This window comes from Lissotriton helveticus, chromosome 5_1 (assembly GCF_964261635.1).
Source record: "Lissotriton helveticus chromosome 5_1, aLisHel1.1, whole genome shotgun sequence".
In the NCBI taxonomy this organism is placed as follows: Eukaryota; Metazoa; Chordata; class Amphibia; order Caudata; family Salamandridae; genus Lissotriton; species Lissotriton helveticus.
The window spans coordinates 1,988,676,296-1,988,694,247 of record NC_136065.1 but is presented as its reverse complement, the minus strand read 5'-3'; positions in this window follow the sequence as shown (position 1 = coordinate 1,988,694,247).

The window sequence follows — 17,952 nt, the reverse complement described above, 5'->3', positions numbered from 1 at the left end:
CCACGCCAGCAAGAGAGCCACCTGGTTCACTGACGAGCTCCAGACCTCCAAACGCGCATGCCGGAAACTGGAGAAGACATGACTCCACGAACGCACACCGTACAACCATGCAGCCCACAAGAACGCCACCCGCAGACATCACCACCTCATCAGATTAGCCAAGAGATCCTCCTTCAAAGACTGCTTGGACAACAACGCTCATGACAGCAAAGACCTCTTCAGCATCGTAAAGGAACTCTCCAACCCCAGCACCAACGCCAACAACATCCCGCCCCCACAAGAACTGTGCAACTCACTAGCCATCTTCTTCCACCGCAAGATCGCTGACATCCACAACAGCTTTAACACCACGACCGCCCTGACTACGCCAACAAAGCAGAGGCAGCCATCGCACCCCAACTACGGAAGGTCATCAACATCTCCTTCAAAACAGCAACATTCCCGGAAAGCTGGAAGCACGCAGAAATCAACGCCCTCCTCAAGAAGCCCAAAGTGGACCCCAAGGACCTCAAGAACTTTCGGCCCATCTCCCTGCTCCTGTTCCCGGCAAAAGTCATCGAGAAAATCGTCAACATGCAATTGGCCCGCCACCTGGAAGACAACAACATCTTGGACCAGTCCGGATTCAGATGCAACCACAGCACCGAGACAGCCCTCATCGCCCCCACAGACGACATCAGGCACCAACTAGACAACGGCGAAACATCAGCCCTCATCCTCCTAGACCTGTCAGCCGACTTCGACACGGTATGCCACCGCACTCTAAAAACACGCCTCCTAGAAGCCGGAATCCAAGAGAAAGCCCTTGAGTGGACCACGTCCTTCCTCTCAGGCAGAACCCAGAGAGTCCGCCTCCCACCCTTCCGATCCGAAGCCACCGACATCATCTGCAGCGTCCCCCAGGGCTCATCCCTCAGCCCGACGCTGTTCAACATCTACATGGCCCCCCTCGCACAAGTGGCCCGCCATTACAATCTCAATATCATCTCCTACGCCGACGACACCCAGCTCATCCTCTCCCTCACCAAGGACCCACACACTGCCAAGACGAACCTCCACGAGGGAATGAAGGCCCTCGCCGACTGGATGAGGAGCAGCTGTCTGAAGCTGAACTCGGACAAGACGGAGGTCCTCATCCTCGGACCCACCCCCTCAGCCTGGGACGACTCCTGGTGGCTGACCTCACTGGGAACAGCACCAACACCCACCGACCATGCACGCAACCTAGGATTCATCCTCGACTCATCCCTCTCCATGTCCAAACAGGTCACGACGTCTCCTCCTCCTGCTACAACACCCTACGCATGCGCCGCAGGATCTACAAGTGGATCCCGACTGAAACAAGAAGAACGGTTACCCAAGCCCTCGTCAGCAGCAGACTGGCGGCAACGCACTCTACACAGGAATCCCAGCCAAACACCTACGATGACTACAATGTATCCAAAATGCCTCCGCCCGACTGATCGTCAACGTCCCCCGCCGCAGCCACATCACCCCCCACCTGAGAGACCTACACTGGCTCCCCGTCGACAAGAGGATCACCTTCAAGCTCCTCACCCATGCACACAAAGAACTCCACAATGCCGGACCATCCTACCTGAACAGCAGACTCGGCTTCCACACCTCCATCCGCCATCCTCACCCTCGCCGCTGTCCCCCGCATCCTACGCACGACCTCCGGCGGCAGATAATATTAATAATAATCCACATTTGTAAAGCGCACCATCACCCGTAAGGGTCTCTAGGCGCTGGGGGCCATCGGGGAAGATTAAGCAAGCTATTGCCCAGAGTCACATGGTGCTGGGCTAATCTGCCGCCGGTGCCGGGGATCGAACCGTGATCCCCAGATTCCGGAGTCAGTCGCCCTAGCCGCGGCGCCACACCTCTTCCATATCCAGATCTTTCTCCTACCTCGCCGCCAAGACCTGGAATACCCTCCCCACCCACATACGGCAGACCCAGGACCTACTCGCCTTCAGAAGACTCCTCAAGACCTGGCTCTTCGAACAGTAGCAGCACCCCCTCCCCTCAGCGCTATGAGACCCTCATGGGTAAGTAGCGCGCTTTACAAGTACTCTGATTGATTGATTGATTGATTGATTGATTAAGACTCTCTGATTACCTTTCTTAAGATTTCTTACTACCTTTCTAGGAATCTCTTGCTATCTCACAAAGTCTAAGAATCTCAATGCCTTTGTGAATCTTTTACTCCCTCTTTAACCCTAAGAATCACTCACTGGCTCTCTGTGAAGCTCTCACTAACTGTCCGTGGATCTCCCACTTTCTATGAATCCTAGAAACTCTCGTTGTACCTCCCTCTGACGCTCTCAGTGCCCTTCTATGAACATTGCTGGCTCTCTGTGAATCTCGTTGTTTCTCTGTTCATGAATCTCTCAATGTCTGCCTATGAATCTCCTGCTTACCTCTCTGTGAATCCATCTGATTCTGGACATGGCCTCCTTAGGGAATATTGTCTCAAAATGTTTAGCTTTTTCCTCCCACTTTTTGCAGACTCTCTGCATAACCTTAGGAATCTGGGCAACTTTCCCCTGTACGGCAGAGAGAAGGAGCACGCACCTTCCTTGCTCGCATTGGGCTTGGGGTGGGTATACGATGGGTACTGGTGCAGTACCTCTGTGCACCCTGTACACAGGTGCACCACATACCCAGGGCAGGTATGGCACTGGCTAGGAGTGGAAAGCATCACTGAGCGTGCTACCCACTGGATAGTCTTTAACCCTATATTGAGTCTGTCAGGGCAGGCTGGTGGGGAGCCTAGGCGCCCTTGCGGACGTAGGCATCACTTAATTCCCAGCCCACCCTGAGTGGGTCGTCCCATACCATGAGGACAGCCCCCGAGAAGCTCTGAAGGACATGAGAAAGGGGTGGTAGGCTGAATGCCGGGTCGGCACATATGTTGTTCTCTGCCCAGTTAGTGAGGAAACCCCACAAATGGGGCTTCCCCTGCTGTTAAGTTTGGCTCTACCCATGGATACTCTGGATGTGTTGGCAATTCTCTGGAGTGCTTAATTATATAGCTGGACTGTCGGTCCGAGTCACCAGGATCTCGGGGTGTATAAATCACATGAAGACAGCATAATTCAAAATACGGTGAACACCATGTGTATAGGAAAAGCCAACACAGCGCAGATCATTCATACATGGCTTACAAATCCAGAACAATTAGTGAAGGGTTTCCATCAAATAGACTCAGTGATCAGTCCTATCATTTGGCCAAACCCAAGCGCATGTCAGTCTGGTCCCCTGATCATTGGGACAGCAAACACCGCACCATCTATTGCTGGTTAAGGATTTGGTCCACCAACATACGTGAACCGTCAGTGATGGCTGATCCTTGATGGTTAAGTGAATAGCAGTGCAACAAAGAAATAGTGACTTTAAAATAGGATGGAGTGTCCTCCTACTAATAACTTTATTCTGCGGACGAACCACACCTCCTAGTTAAAAACCAAGAACAGTGCAAGAGAGACAGTCAAACAAATATCTGTCTGATAACGGGCCAACATGTTTCTACTTATCAGGTATAAAATCCCATGGCATTCGTCAGGGCCTCTGTTCTTTCAATAGTTGCACAAGTAGTAGTGAAACAAAAGAAACACCACCACCACCAAAGTGAGGGAAATAAAAAATTAGAAAGGTTGAATACGGTACAACCTGTAACAACCGCAGACATTAGCCCTCCATGTCAATAAGGAAATACAAATTCTATGGAGGAAAATGTATGGCCGTTAATTATGGACTGACTGTGTCAGTTACCCACACACCTGGTATCACTAAAAATAAATGAAAAAACTATATAATATATTCATGCTCACCCTCCATGGTAGGGAGAAGGACCTCACCTCACCTGGACCTTGCTCAGGTTGTACGAGGCCCCGCGCTACATAGATACAAGAAGGGAAACAGAAATGGAGCACCCTAAAGCGTGGATTACACAGCCTATTGATATGCCCAATGTGATTCCTGTATAAAAAATCCCCTTATATCTAGGGACCAACATGTAATGAGACTCTAGCACTCAAACTTAGTGCGCCCTGCCTCAAAGCCTCCCAGGTCTATCATCTAACACAAAATTGTACTCATACAGATATATTACGTGTTGCTAGTGTCACTAGTCAAAAGCTACAAACTAAATCAACAACATTCTCTATAACTATATTTACATACTGGGATTAAAAAGACTCCTTATTAGTCTGATCTGTGGTAGACTCACCTATCCGTCGGTACCTCAAGCTTCCATCTGAGACTTGGGGGAGGCACCGACTTGTAGATGGTCTCTTCTTTAATAGTGTCTCCGGGGGTTGATTGTATGGTAACCCTCCGCCTCAGTTATTAATGAAGGTCTTGAATAGTATATGTTATGTGATCCCAGAGTGGTTTGATTAGTCCCCAATGGCATCTCACTGCTTCTTCAGTAACTTGAAAACGGGAGCATTGTTTATTCACCCTGTTTTTGATGGATTTAGGGGCGCACTACTTTGTGCTCGAAATCGCGCGAGAACTCGCGCTTAGAACTACTGGATGACATCATGAACTCCATCTTTGTAGTTCGTTACTATGCAGTTGCTATGGGTAATCACCTCGGGCCCAGAACTACTAAATGAGGTCATCTCCTCCATCTTTGTAGTTCGTTTAGTATCGGTTTTTATGGGTGATAGAAAGCACAAGGATGCTTCCGATCAGAACCCTATCATGCTCAGTGTTATTATGCTCAGTGTTATTGTGCCAATGATCAAAGGCAGAGCGCTCGACATTGCGCTAAATACAAAAGCATTAGAAATACGGAGCTCTACATTACAGGACATTCTATGTTATATTGCAAGTCTCACAGGACCTTGAAAGATATGAACTGAACGATGATATCGACTCGCCCGTTTGTGGTAGTATGTTTACTATACCGATGACCGCAGCAATACTGGATATTATCCAGTCAATTATCTAAAAATGCTCTAACTTTGTTTTGAAGGATAGAGTTATATAATCAATACTCTAAGACGTGTCAGCCAGACTATAAGTATGGCTATAAAGAATCATTGTGTCTACAGTAAAGGTTCTCGCCAAACTTGGGTTTGGCCAAATGATAGGTCTGATCACTGAGTCTATTTGATGGAAACCCTTCACTAATTGTTCTGGATTTGTCACCCATGTATGAATGATCTGCGCTGTGTTGGCTTTTCCTATACACATGGTGTTCACCGTATGTTGAATTCTCCTGTCTTCATGTGATTTATACACCCCGAGATCCTGGTGACTCGGACCGACAGTCCAGCTATATAATTAAGCTGATAGACCCTCTGTGTTTTCTGTGTTATACATATAGAAGTTGCTGGGGATAATAACCAGGTACGGGTCTTTAAACCTTATATCCCTTGGACCCTCCCTGAATCCGTTTTGTTGTTGATAATTCTCTGGAGTGGCCTCAGGGCCCTGCACACGTCCTCAATGTCAAGGCCGCTAAGAAGTGTGTGCGCCTCCCTACACAGATTTGGAAGAGGCTCTGACACGCTGTCCTGGAACATGGGCTGGTCTGCCAACGTAGGCCGGAGTGTACACACCTACAGCGGCAGGATGCAGGATGCGTCATGGCATCTATGGCATTTTGGATAGGTGCCCGGCCTGCCATCACAGGCTGATCAGCGCATACCTGGATCCTAGGTGTTCTAACCTCCGGGTTAGGCCTGTCAGTGCAGGCCTGTGTCTGCGTGCTTCCATCCATGGTGTTAGTGGCAAGGTGCTGGGTCTCCTGTCGCTGGCTGGTTTGAGCAGGGTGGTGTGTGCGCATCTGCACCAAGGGTCTGGGTTAGCTATGTACCCGGCCTGTCTTTGCTGCCTGAAAGGACGCGCGTGCACTTCCTATCCATGTTGAGAAGTGCGCTGAATCCATGTTCTGCTAGATATTCTCAGAAAAGCAGTGTGAGATTTAGACTTAGAGACATACTGTACAATCCACAGAGAGAGAGAGAGAGAGAGAGAGAGAGAGAGAGAGAGAGAGAGAGAGAGTGCAAAAATTAAAGAGAGGCAGTGACAGATCCGACATTGCAGACTGGTTGCTGCGCACTGGTATCTATCATGAGTAAACTCATGGGCAGCATGCCATTATAGGCCACCGTGAGTGCGCACCCGTACCTATGGTGCCCGTGATTGCATGTGCCGCCAGGCTTGTTCCAGTGCACAGACACAGATACTAACCAAACCCATGTCCAGTCTGCTGTGCAGACTCGGGAGGGCACACTTGCACCACTGGTGTAGTGAACTGTGTGTCCCTACTGCTATCGCAGGTCAGTGTGCGCAGACTGCAATAGTGGATTGCAGTAGAGAAGTGGCAGCTGGTGACATTTGAAAGTGATGGGCCATAAAACAATTGCTGTACTGCACTGCGGCGAGTGAGCGTAGTGAGCGAGCCCAAGCCACCTACAGGGGGCTCAAGGGAGTTCTCCCCTGAGAAATTTTTGAAAAAAGAGTGGGCAAATGATGCATTTTCAAGCAAATAACAGTGTACACATGGCCCTTGAACACATTCAGTATGACTTGCACATATAAAACAGCTTAAAACCAGATATATAGCTGCAGTGCATATGTCCCACCTATACAGAGCCAGTGCAGCACATGTGCCACGCAAGATTTAAAGTTTAATCACAAGAACAGCAAGTTAAACCTGTACCCAAATACAGAGCTGCGCCCCAGCACTTGCTCAACCTGGAGATGGGTGCCAAGCTAGTGTAGCACACGTGCCACACAAGTTCAAAGTGTAATGACATGCAGAGTTATAGTACAGCACACATCCAACATGTGACTACGTGCAGAGAAACAGCACACATACCACACAAGTTCATCGTATAATTGTATGGGGAAGAGAGTAAATGTCTGGAAAGCTACAGCACAGAGCGCATTATACACAGCACAAGCTAGCACATGCAATGCTACAATATACAAGTGTAACCACATAAAAATGTTTAACCTGTAACTGCTTGCAAATCTAAACTGCATACCACATGTTTTCAACCTGTAAGCAAAACTACATACAAGTGTTCAAGCCTTAACTACACTACTGCAAGGAAGGTGATGGGCACCCTGGATCCCCTTTGAAGTGTAAAATACAGCAATAAGCAGGATTTTTTGGCCCCTCAAGCCTCTGGGTCCCGGTGCCACTGCACCTGCTGCCCCACTTGAAGCTATGCCCCTGCCTATTATTGTAAATGTATGTTCCACGTTGTTGCTGTTCTGCACAGCAAGAGTTACCTGCTATCTCTTCACTAGTACTATTTGTAACAAAGTTCAGAAAGGGAAGCGAGACATCGAGTGACATCTCAGCGTGTGACCTGCTGGTTGCGCTCACATCTCTGGAGTGAGCTGAGGTCCCCTGCGTCTGTCTGAACCCTCAGAGACAATCACGTCAGGCTTGTGTCTTGTCCGGGACAGTTCTCTGCCACCACGCCTCAAACATTGCCAAACACAAGTAAAAATGACACACTTCACGAAGCACCATAGTCCTCAGTGCAACAGCATCGGGTTACAGGTGAATTTGTGAGAATTGCTATATACTTTCTGCATTGAATACCCCAGCCCGTTCGTGAAGCACCCGGGGCTGCCACTGACCCTACTGCACAACCAGACCGAAGGCGCCAGAGTCTCCCAATGAAGGTAATTAGCAGACGTACTTGGCCCTACACAATGCAATAAAATACATGTATTTATCCATTGTATCGTGCACTGAATATATAGTTCTATGAGAGCACCAAGTGCAGCTGATACTTTTTCCTTTGCTTTGGAGTGCTTCTCACATGGGACTGAGGTGCTGGTAAGAAGGGTACTGATGCATTCGATAAAGATTCCTTTATTCCAAATGCACCGAGAGCTAACATTTCTGAGAAAGGTGTTTGCAGCCCTGGCGCGGAACCTTAAACAAGCTCTTGCTCAAACTAAGCCACTTTCAAATACAGAAAACCCCTCCACTACCCGATGTGGCCACAGCACACCCACAACCCAACAACGGCTCACTCACCGTATACTGGTATACGTCTGTGTATATGGCATTGCTGGCATGTCTACCCTTGTGAAGCACGCTCCCACCAGCTCTCACCGGTGTGGCCCATTCCAGAGACCCAGGCCTGGTTTTCCTCACGGCCGAGCTGTGCTCCATTGAATGGAGGATGTGCCTGGGCTCCTTGCTAACCTGCAGAGCCCAGGAGAGGCGGCAGAGGCTGGCAGGCTGCACAGTGACACATCGTGCACAACCAGCAGGATACGCCTATAGTGTCCTCGGGCGCAGGGTAACATTTCAGTCTACCCGCGCCGCCGAGGTCACGCTAGTGCTGGCACGTGTCGTCATGCGCCAGCTATAAAATAAAGGGGGCGTGGCCGACGGCTTCAGTCAGAACCACGCAGCAACTAAAGACGAGTGTCCCGAGTCATATCATAAAGACGGCGCCGCTATTTACAGCACGAGCGCATAGACGCCATCACACTGGCAACAAGGGTTTAAAAGAACCCATACTGTGCTTGTGGTGCCTCCAATGACTGGTGGTGCACTGGCCGGGTTACACATGCTCGGGGCCCATAAGTTCACGCTCGACCTCGAGGTCACCTGCTAGGGGGTCCCCAGACCGGCGCGCTGCAGCTAGGGCAGTCCCTTTGGCCTCTGTGAATGCCTTGCGGAGGGGAGAAGACCCATGCTGCGCCCAGGTCCAGGCCTACGCCGGAGTGCCCAGTATGCTGACATCTGTGGAGGAGAGAAGTGAGTAAAGAACAGCGCTGGGGTGTGTGTGAGTGCGACTAGACCTGGAAAGAAACCCCCAAAAAAACATCGCAATCACTCTCGGCCAAGCCAATACCAGCGGGCCCAGGAGGGAATAATGCACGCGCCAAAATGGCGTCGATCCCCGCCATTGAGCCTTTTGTGGTAGACGGGGCTCCATCGTCCCTTGCTCCACGTTGGAGAGACTGGACTGATCGTCTCCAGATCTACTTCGATGAGGTGGGCACAGCCCGTGAGAGGCGCAGAGCTCTACCTCTGAACCTAGGAGGCAAAGACATCCACCGTATATACAAAACTTTGGTTGAAGCTACTCCCAAGTCACATCATACCATCCTCAATGCCTTAAACGCACATTTTGAACCAATGACGAACAAAGACAATGAGAGATTCATATTTCGCCAGGCCAAGCAGGAAGCAGAGGAGTCGCTGGATGCTTTTCATGGAAGGCTAAAAGAGTTGGCTAGCACGTGCGGATTTCGTGATGAGCAGGAAGAAATCCGAGGGCAGATAATCAAAGGGTGCTACTCATCCAAACTCAGGGTCACCATCCTTCAAGAAGACGGCAAGCCACTAGCAGACATCCTCAGCCTGGGCCGCTCCAAGGAACTGTCGCAGGCAAGAGCCTCCCACATGGAAGCAGCCCTTCACCGACCCGTCAAAATGGAGCAAGTCAACATGGCGGAGAAAGCAAATGTGGTGAGGCCAAAAGCGCGCCAGTATGCCAGGAAGAAACAGCAGGATAAGCGGAAGGAATGTGGGTACTGCGGAGGCCCGCCCCACCGCATGCAGGACTGCCCAGCGAGAGGAAAGAAGTGCAGTGCGTATGGGTGGATGAACCACTATGCGGCGGTATGCCGATCGGCGAAAGCAAAGACAGAAGCTGCTCAAGCAGTAGTAGAGGAACGAGACAGCGAGGACATGGACGATGACATGGGCGATTACCCGGTCCACTATGTATTCGCGATTGATCAGCCGCGACGGAAGAAGCGACGTCTTCCAAAATGCCGAATCAAAATTCACCAGCAGGAGGTGAGAGCCACTATCGACACTGGAGCATCCATTGAGCTGATGGCCGCTAATGTTTACAATCAGCTTAGCAATCGGCCCCCCCTACGCGAGGCAAGGATCAGAGAGTTTGCGTATGGCCAGAAGACACCTATTCCGCTGATAGGATGTTTCAAGACTGAGCTGCAAGACCAAAGCCTTAAAGTTCCCACCACCGTGTATGTCACGAAGGAAGGCAGCGGTATGCTGATAAGTGGACAGTCGGCGGAAGAGCTGAGACTCATATCGTTTGCCATGGCAGTACTAGAAGAGGAGCTAGAGGCCATCATGGAAGAATTCGGAGACGTATTCAAAGGCATTGGATGCCTGAAAGGGAAAGAGGTCTCCCTCCATATTGACCCGTCGGTCCAACCAGTGGCACTGAGACATAGGCGCTTCGCGTTCCAACTGAGGAAGAAAGTTGAAGAGGAGCTAGAGGCATTGGAAAAACAAGGTATTATCGAAAAGGTCAGTGGGCCCACCCCGTGGGTGTCTCCGATCGTGGTGGCCCGGAAACCGAAACAACCGGGGCAAGTCCGCATCTGCGTGGACATGCGCCTTCCAAATGCAGCGGTGAAAAGGGAACGACACCTAACCCCAACCATCGATGACATACTGGGAGAATTGAACGGCGCGAGATGGTTCTCAAAGATGGACCTCCGGTCGGGTTATCACCAACTACCACTACATCCGGACTCTCGATACATAACCACCTTCTCCACGCACGTAGGCCTCAGAAGATACTGACGCCTCAACTTCGGAATCTCGAGTGCCCCTGAGTTGTTTCAAATCACCATCCGTGAGGTCCTCAGCGGGCTCCCAGGGGTTCTAAACCTAAGTGATGATTTACTCATCTACGCATCATCGATTGAAGATCACCATCAGAGACTGAGAGGAGTCCTCCAAAGGATCAAGGAATCCGGTCTGACCCTACACCGGGAGAAGTGTCAGTTCTTGAAAAACAAGATCAGCTTTTTTGGCTATACCTTCTCCGACCAGGGAATAGCCCCGGATCCCGACAAAGTGAGGGACGTCCAAGAAGCCCCCGCCCCATCCAACATCTCAGAAGTCAGGAGCTTCCTGGGGATGGTGAACTTTTGCGGACGCTTCGTCCCCGATCTCTCCAATCCCACAAAACCCCTCAGAGAGCTGACAAAGTCCACCACCACATGGCAGTGGGGCCCGGAACAGGAACAAGCGTTCAAGGCCACGAAGTCAGCCCAATCGGCGGATATGACCCTGTCCTACTTTGACCCCACCAGATCCACCAACGTTGCAGTGGATGCCAGTCCCTTTGGACTGGGGGCAGTCCTAACCCAGCTACAGAACAATGGAGAATGGGCGCCAATTGCGTATGCCAGCCGCTCCCTAACGGACACAGAGCAGAGATACTCGCAAATAGAATGGGAGGCAATCGCCATCCACTGGGCCTGCCCGCACTTTCACGTGTATGTATATGGCTATCCCTTTACGGTATCCACAGACCACAAACCGCTCATCCCCCTGTTTCAGGGTTCTGTATCCAAACCCCCACCAAGGATCGAGAAGTGGATACTTCAGCTGCAAGGGTACGACTATCGGGTAGAGTACAAAGCGGCCTCATCAAATACAGCAGACTACCTCTAGAGACACCCCAGAGCAGCCACGAAAGCGGAAAGAGAGGATGCAGAGGACACTGAAGAGTATGTACGGCTCGTACTGGAAAGGTCACGGCCTCTACCCATGAGTCTGGAAGCCATCATCGAAGCCACCCAAGGAGATGAATGCCTACAACTGGCCACTGATGCCGTCCTATCTAATGACTGGCACCCTGTTCAAGCCACCCTGAGCAGACGGACTCCGCAAGCCAAAGCGGCACTAGAGGCGATGATGCGGGTGAAGGAGGATCTGTCCACCGACAGCCGAGGCTGCCTACTACGAGGACCGTGACTGGTAATGCCTTTCAGCCTGGTCCAGCAAGCTGTAGACCTGGCACACCGAGGTCACCAAGGCTTGGTGCAAACCAAGAGCAGGCTGCGGGCCAAGGTGTGGTTCCCAGGAATGGACAATATGGTGGAGCAGGCAGTCAGAGCCTGTACATGGTGTCAGGCAGCCTGGCAGCCAAAACGACCTCACCCAGTCATCACCGAAGACAACCCCCAAAGGCCGTGGGAATGTGTAAGTGCAGACTTTGGGCACCTCCCTGATGGACGTTATGCATTAGTAATCATTGATGATTTCACAAAGTATCCAGAAGTGGATATTGTCGGAAGTCAGACCGCCACCGAGGTCATCACCAAGTTCGAGAAAACCATTGCCGCGCACAGAATATTTGAGGTGGTCAAAACAGACAACGGCCCACCCATCCAAGGACAGGAATTCGCAGACTATTTAAAGAGCTGGGGAATCCATCACCGGAAGGTAACTCCACGTTGGCCACAAGCCAATGGGGAGGTGGAGAGATTTATGCGTACTCTCAACAAGACGATACGCATTGCGCATGCGGACGGATCCCCACTGGATTGGCCTATCTACAGCTTTTTGAGAGAGTACCGGCTGACGCCCCACCTCACAACTGAAGCAGCACCCGGGCCGGCAACCATGGGCCGAGTGGTGAGAGACACTATCCCGAGTCACCCAAACTGGACCCCAGCCCAAGTGGACGCGGAAAAAACCCTGGCTAACCGGACCAACTCCAATGATCAAGCCTGTACCCGGAGACGAGCCAAGGAGTCCGACATCCAAGTAAGAGAGCGTGTACATCAAGGACAGATACCCTGGAAGCAAATTCCGGCTCCCGTTTGAACACAGGCAATGGACAGTCCTTCGCCGAACTGGCACCATGGTGACCGCCCAGAGAGGAGCCGAAGTAGTCACTCGCAACATCTCATTCTTCAAGAAGGTATACCCTGGAACACCAGACCGACAGGAACCAGAACTCTTGAGGACCAGGCCAAGTCAACCGACAGGTGAAGACGGCTTTGAACTTCAGGGGCAGTACCCCCCTGAAGATGAGAACGCAATAAACCAGGACACTCAACCAATGCCGAAAAACTCCCGGAGAGAGCCTTCCGAGCTCTCCGGTAAGATCCCCGGCGAGCGGAACCCCGCCTGGAATGACACCATCGGTGCCATTGCCATGGGGAGAGCAATCCAGGTATGGGTTGCGTAAGAATCCAGCACCATCCGCCCGGCTAGCTGACTTCCTGGTGTGATCGTCCAGAGACTGGAATTCAAGTGACTGGTAACAGATCTGCATTTATGTCCAGTGTTTCTAGTTTGTTTTGTTCAATAAAGGTTAGAAGGAATGTAGTGTCCTCGGGTGCAGGGTAGCGCTTCAGCCTACCCGCGCCGCCGAGGTCACGCTAGCGCTGGCGCGTGTCGTCATGCGCCAGCTATAAAATAAAGGGGGCGTGGCCGACGGCTTTAGTCGGAACCACGCAGCAACTAAAGACGAGTGTCCCGAGTCTTATTATAAAGACGGCACTGCTATTTACAGCGCAAGCGCATAGACACCATCACAACGCCCACCCCTCGCACAGAGGACGCAATGAGTCACCAGCGCCACCATCGAATGGATGGACTGTGCACGGTGAGCTGAGTAGGGGGCCTTTCTGCTCGTGGTACTGAGTACAGTGACGCAGAGTTCGGCAGCACCGACAGCAGGCGCGCGAGGGACTGAGGCATGTGTCTGCCTGCTCACCTTCACAGGCAGATCCTGAAGAAGTGAAGGCACAGGGTGCATGCTAGCATCATGGCACCCTGTGCACTTATAGTGGGACGCACCATGCACCCGCAGGCCGGGGAGGCCTTCAGCTGAGGTGTTTTTCTGCTTGTTGCGCTCCAGGCTGCGGAGTTTTCCATCAGGCAGCCTCCCTCCACTCTCGCCAATCATAACGCTGCAATGGCTGCGTTGTGATTGGTGCGGTGCAGCCGACAGCGCCCCAGCCGGGCGCCTGTTGAGAGGCCATTTTCTCTATGTAGGCTGCATGCAGCCTACATAGACAAAAAGTGAGCGTGCCATGACTGGGTTGGTCGGACCTGGGACCGACCAAATAGTCAGTACCCACAGTAGTGGGCAAGCCAATCCCCCTACCCTCGAGCAGGACCAACTACCCGCCCGCCCCCAACCAGGCACTTCTGCTTTTTTCACAATGCGAGAAGCAGAAACATACAATGATCGTTTTACCATTTTAGGTTTCTGCTTCTCGCACTGCGAGAAAGCAGTGAGGCAACACCCCAAGCCCCAATGGAGGAGCCGCCACTACAGTAGAGCAGCCTCATGATGTTGTTATATCAATGGATTCGCAGTGCCAAACCCTTTCCATTGATAAAGGTTTTTTTGTGTGCATAAATCGCTTAGAAATGACATTTAAAGAATGTGGACATTTCTATGCTCCAAGAGGTTCGGGGACCATGGTGTCTCTTATTCATGCAAGGGGGATTTGGGGGGCAGCCGAGCCTCGAGGTCTGCCCCCCGGGCAGGTTTGGGAGGGGGAAGGGGTTTCATGGGCGCGGCCATTTTGCCGCCGGATGGGCTGCCTGGGAGAGCCCAAAGGCAGCCCAAATCCTACTGAATAAGCCCAATTAACGGCTTCTTATCGGGTCTCCGCTTCCACCCAGCCACCATTTTAGGTATTGTAACCTGGTGGCTGGGTGTGTAGTGCTGTAGCTTGTCGTGTGAGGTGATTTAGCTGCTAGCTGGGTCGGTTATTGTAGGTTGGTCCTAGGATGTCGGGAGCTGAGGATATTCGTGTACTCGAGGCCATCCGCCTGCTGAGTGAAGCAGGGCGGATGGACCTCTTGGTGGGGCCGCCGGAGGCGCGGCCGGTGAGGCAGGCGTCGTTCGGGGTGGCAGCGGCCGTTCTGGCCTGCTCGCCACCGAGGAAATCTCAAAAATTACAGGTGAGTCTTCGGGGCCGCGCCGATGTCAGGAGCGCGGCCCCGGATGACGGAGGGTCGCGTGCGAGGCGCGTTGCCAGGGGCGCCTCGCCGCGTTTCCAAGGGGCGGAAGGGGGCGGGGAAGCGGGCGGGCGGCGGGATATGGATGTCGAGCGGGCGCGCGTGGAGTCGCGCGGCCGCCCGGGTGTTGGCGGGGGGGCTGTGAGGCGGAGCGGGCCCTCATTAGAGAGCGGGAGGCGCGAGGGGGGTGCGGGGGACAAGGACGAAGGAGCGGGGGCGGGGCGGGAGGGAAGGGGGGAAGGGCAAGGACGGGGACGATGCTTAGGGGAAGACCAGGCCATGAGGAGGCGTTTGGAGAGCCCCTCGCCGGCCCGGCTGGGGGCGGGGGAGAGGGGTAGGAGCGAGGCTAAGAGAGGAGGGAAAGGGGGAGGGGCGGGGGCCGCAGGCAAGGGGGGGGCCAGGTGGGGACGGCTGTGGGGGGACTGGGGAGTGACCAAGGGCATAGGGGGGGGGTCCCCGATTCTTTTGGAGTCAGAGGAGAGCGAAAGGGAGTGGGAGGTGCTAGATGTGTTTTCGTCATGGGAGGAGGGGATCAGGGAGGCCCGCATGGCGGCGGAAAGGAGGGAGACGGTGGTGGAGGAGGCTGGGCCTTCAAGGCAGGCAGAGGTGGTTTATGGGCGGGTTGGCAGCGGGGAGCGGGCGGGGGAAGAAGCCGCGGGCGACGCGGGGGCAGGGGTAGGGGGGCTCTGCTGGAGCGAAGACGCGGAGGAGGGGGGGGCAGGGGAGAGCTGGGGGAAGTGGCGCTGGGCAGACGAGGCGGAGCAGTGGCAGGGGACCAGCACACCAGCAATACCTTTTTTATTACAGGGAGGTAGTCGGCGCGGGGAACCAGACTTGGCACGGCTTGGGGCGGCCCAGCGACGCCAAGGAGAAGGGAAGGCGGAGCCTCCGGCGGCGAGCCTGGAGACCACGCGGGATCGCGGCGCGACTGGCTCAAGAAGGCCCCAGGCGGGCTCGCCGGTCCCAGCACCCACAGGGCCCAAGCGGCTTGGGGAACAGCAGCATACCTGGAGCAACGCCAAAGAGGACTATTTTACTTTGTGCGAGGGCAGAGGCGAAGAGAGGGCCTCTGGCAGGTTTCGGTCGGCGCCGCCGGTGGCGCGCCGGAAATATAGATGGGGTGGTGTGGAGTTGGTGGAAGGAGAGGATAGTGCAGAGGAAGGTGAAGTGAGAGGGGGGCCGGGCGGACGGGGGCCCGGTAATGGTGTTGGTTCTTTGTTACAGGTGTCACGGGGCCTGGGTGCTGCGGCGGCCCGGACACAGTCGAGAGGTAGATCGGTGGACAGGAGAGTCGAGGAGCGACGAGGGGATACGTTGCTTGCAGGTAAAAGCGGGATGGCGCCGCGGATGGTGTCGGTGGGGGTGGGCCACGTGCCCGTTTAGAGGCACAGTCAGGCATGAGACTCCATACCATTATGGCCGACACGTTTGCGGTGCAGTTGGGTCACAAAAATGCAGGAGCGACGTTGGCGTAGCTGCACCACACCGCGAGGCACTCGACTGTTGAGGCGAGTGTAGTGAGAGGAGGACTGATTTAGGCAACCATGTGTCTGTAAGTTTCTACCGTGGCTGGGGGTTTGTTGGGTTGACAGCGCGATGCACGGAACTAGGTCATTCCTTTAGTTTTTCAAGTTAGGTTTCCTTGCGAGGTTGTGCGGGCAAAGTACAGGGGATGTAAGTGCAGTTGGATTCGTTCATGGGGGTCGCTAAGGTCTCATAACACGATAGAATATCGGTACTGTTGGGTGCATGTGCTCAATTTTAGTTTCTGCTAAAAGAGAGGCGGAAGGTATGATATACGGGTTGGTGCATGGTTACACAGCAAGTGAAGGCTACGTAGAATTTCATGTGGTTGCGGAGACGGACTTTGGTTCCTTTTTAGGAACAGGCGTTTTAGGTCTTAGTTGCCGGTCGTGAGGGTGGGTAATGAGGAGCTAAAATGGAGGTTAGAGGAGGGTGCATTTCAACTAGTAGGATGGTGCGGCACCACTGATTGGACAGCCGTATGAGACCTGGGTTACGTTGACTCCATGAATCTGTGATGGTGCAGTGGGGTTCGTACACGCGGGACACGTTGGGAGTGGAAGAGGTGCAGGGACATTTATGGATATGCGCTTGGGGGCATTCCGTTTGGTGTGGGCAGACAATACATATACATGTTCTTAGGGGATTGGTCGTAAATATGTTGTTGGTGGTACATGGGTGATTTTACAATGGATTCAGGGGCAACACTTGTCCTGACGAGGGTATCGGAGATAATGGCGTGTGGGACCGATGCGTTGACGCTATGACACTCTTCCAAGTACAAGACTTCTGAGCGGGGTGTTGGGATTGGGTATATAAGGGAGGAATAAGGTATATATGGCGAATGTGCCATATTGACCATATAGTGTGGGGAAAAGGGTAAAACAACACCGCACATGGTAAACCTGGGTAGCTGTGGATATTTGCGTCGCCAGACATGAATGTAATATGGCTTAACGTTGGTGATGTACGTCGGATATGCTCTTAAGTAGCTTATGAGAACTGTAACATTTTGATTTGATAATAATCCCGGGAGCGTGATGGAACATTGTTCACTATGGTGCCACAGATATGCGCATAGGTGTCGTATGCAAACTGCAACTTTTTGATTTGATAATAATCCCTGAGCGTTATGGAATGTTGTTCACTATGGTGACACAGTTGTAAGGTAAAATAAGTTTAAAATACTTCCCTGGGGACCACTTTTTATTATGGTCTTTGTTTTGCCATAGGTCTGTTCATTAGGTAGGGGGACATGGCAGGGCCGATAGGCTGCGCGAGGTCCTGCGCGTGTTGAAGGTTTCGTGGGTTGTTCATTAGGTAGGGGGACACGGCATTGCTGATAGGCTGCGCGAGGTCCTGCGCGTGTTGAAGGTTTCGTGGGTTCCAGCAAGGGTTTTTTACGGAACGAACGGGTCACTAGGGAGTTTCAGCCCTACCTGGATGACTCTTTTTCGTGGCGGGGCCCCGGACTCCACGAACTGCCAGGTGGCGCTGGACAGGTTTCAGGAGATCACGGAGGTCCTTGGGGTGCCATTGGCACCGGATACAGCAGTGGGGCCACGCACGGCGCTGTCACCTTTGTGTAAGGAGCTGGTCTCGGTGTTGCTGAAGGCACGGTTGCCGGCAAACGAGCAGCGACGGATGTTGAGGCGGCTCGAGGTGAT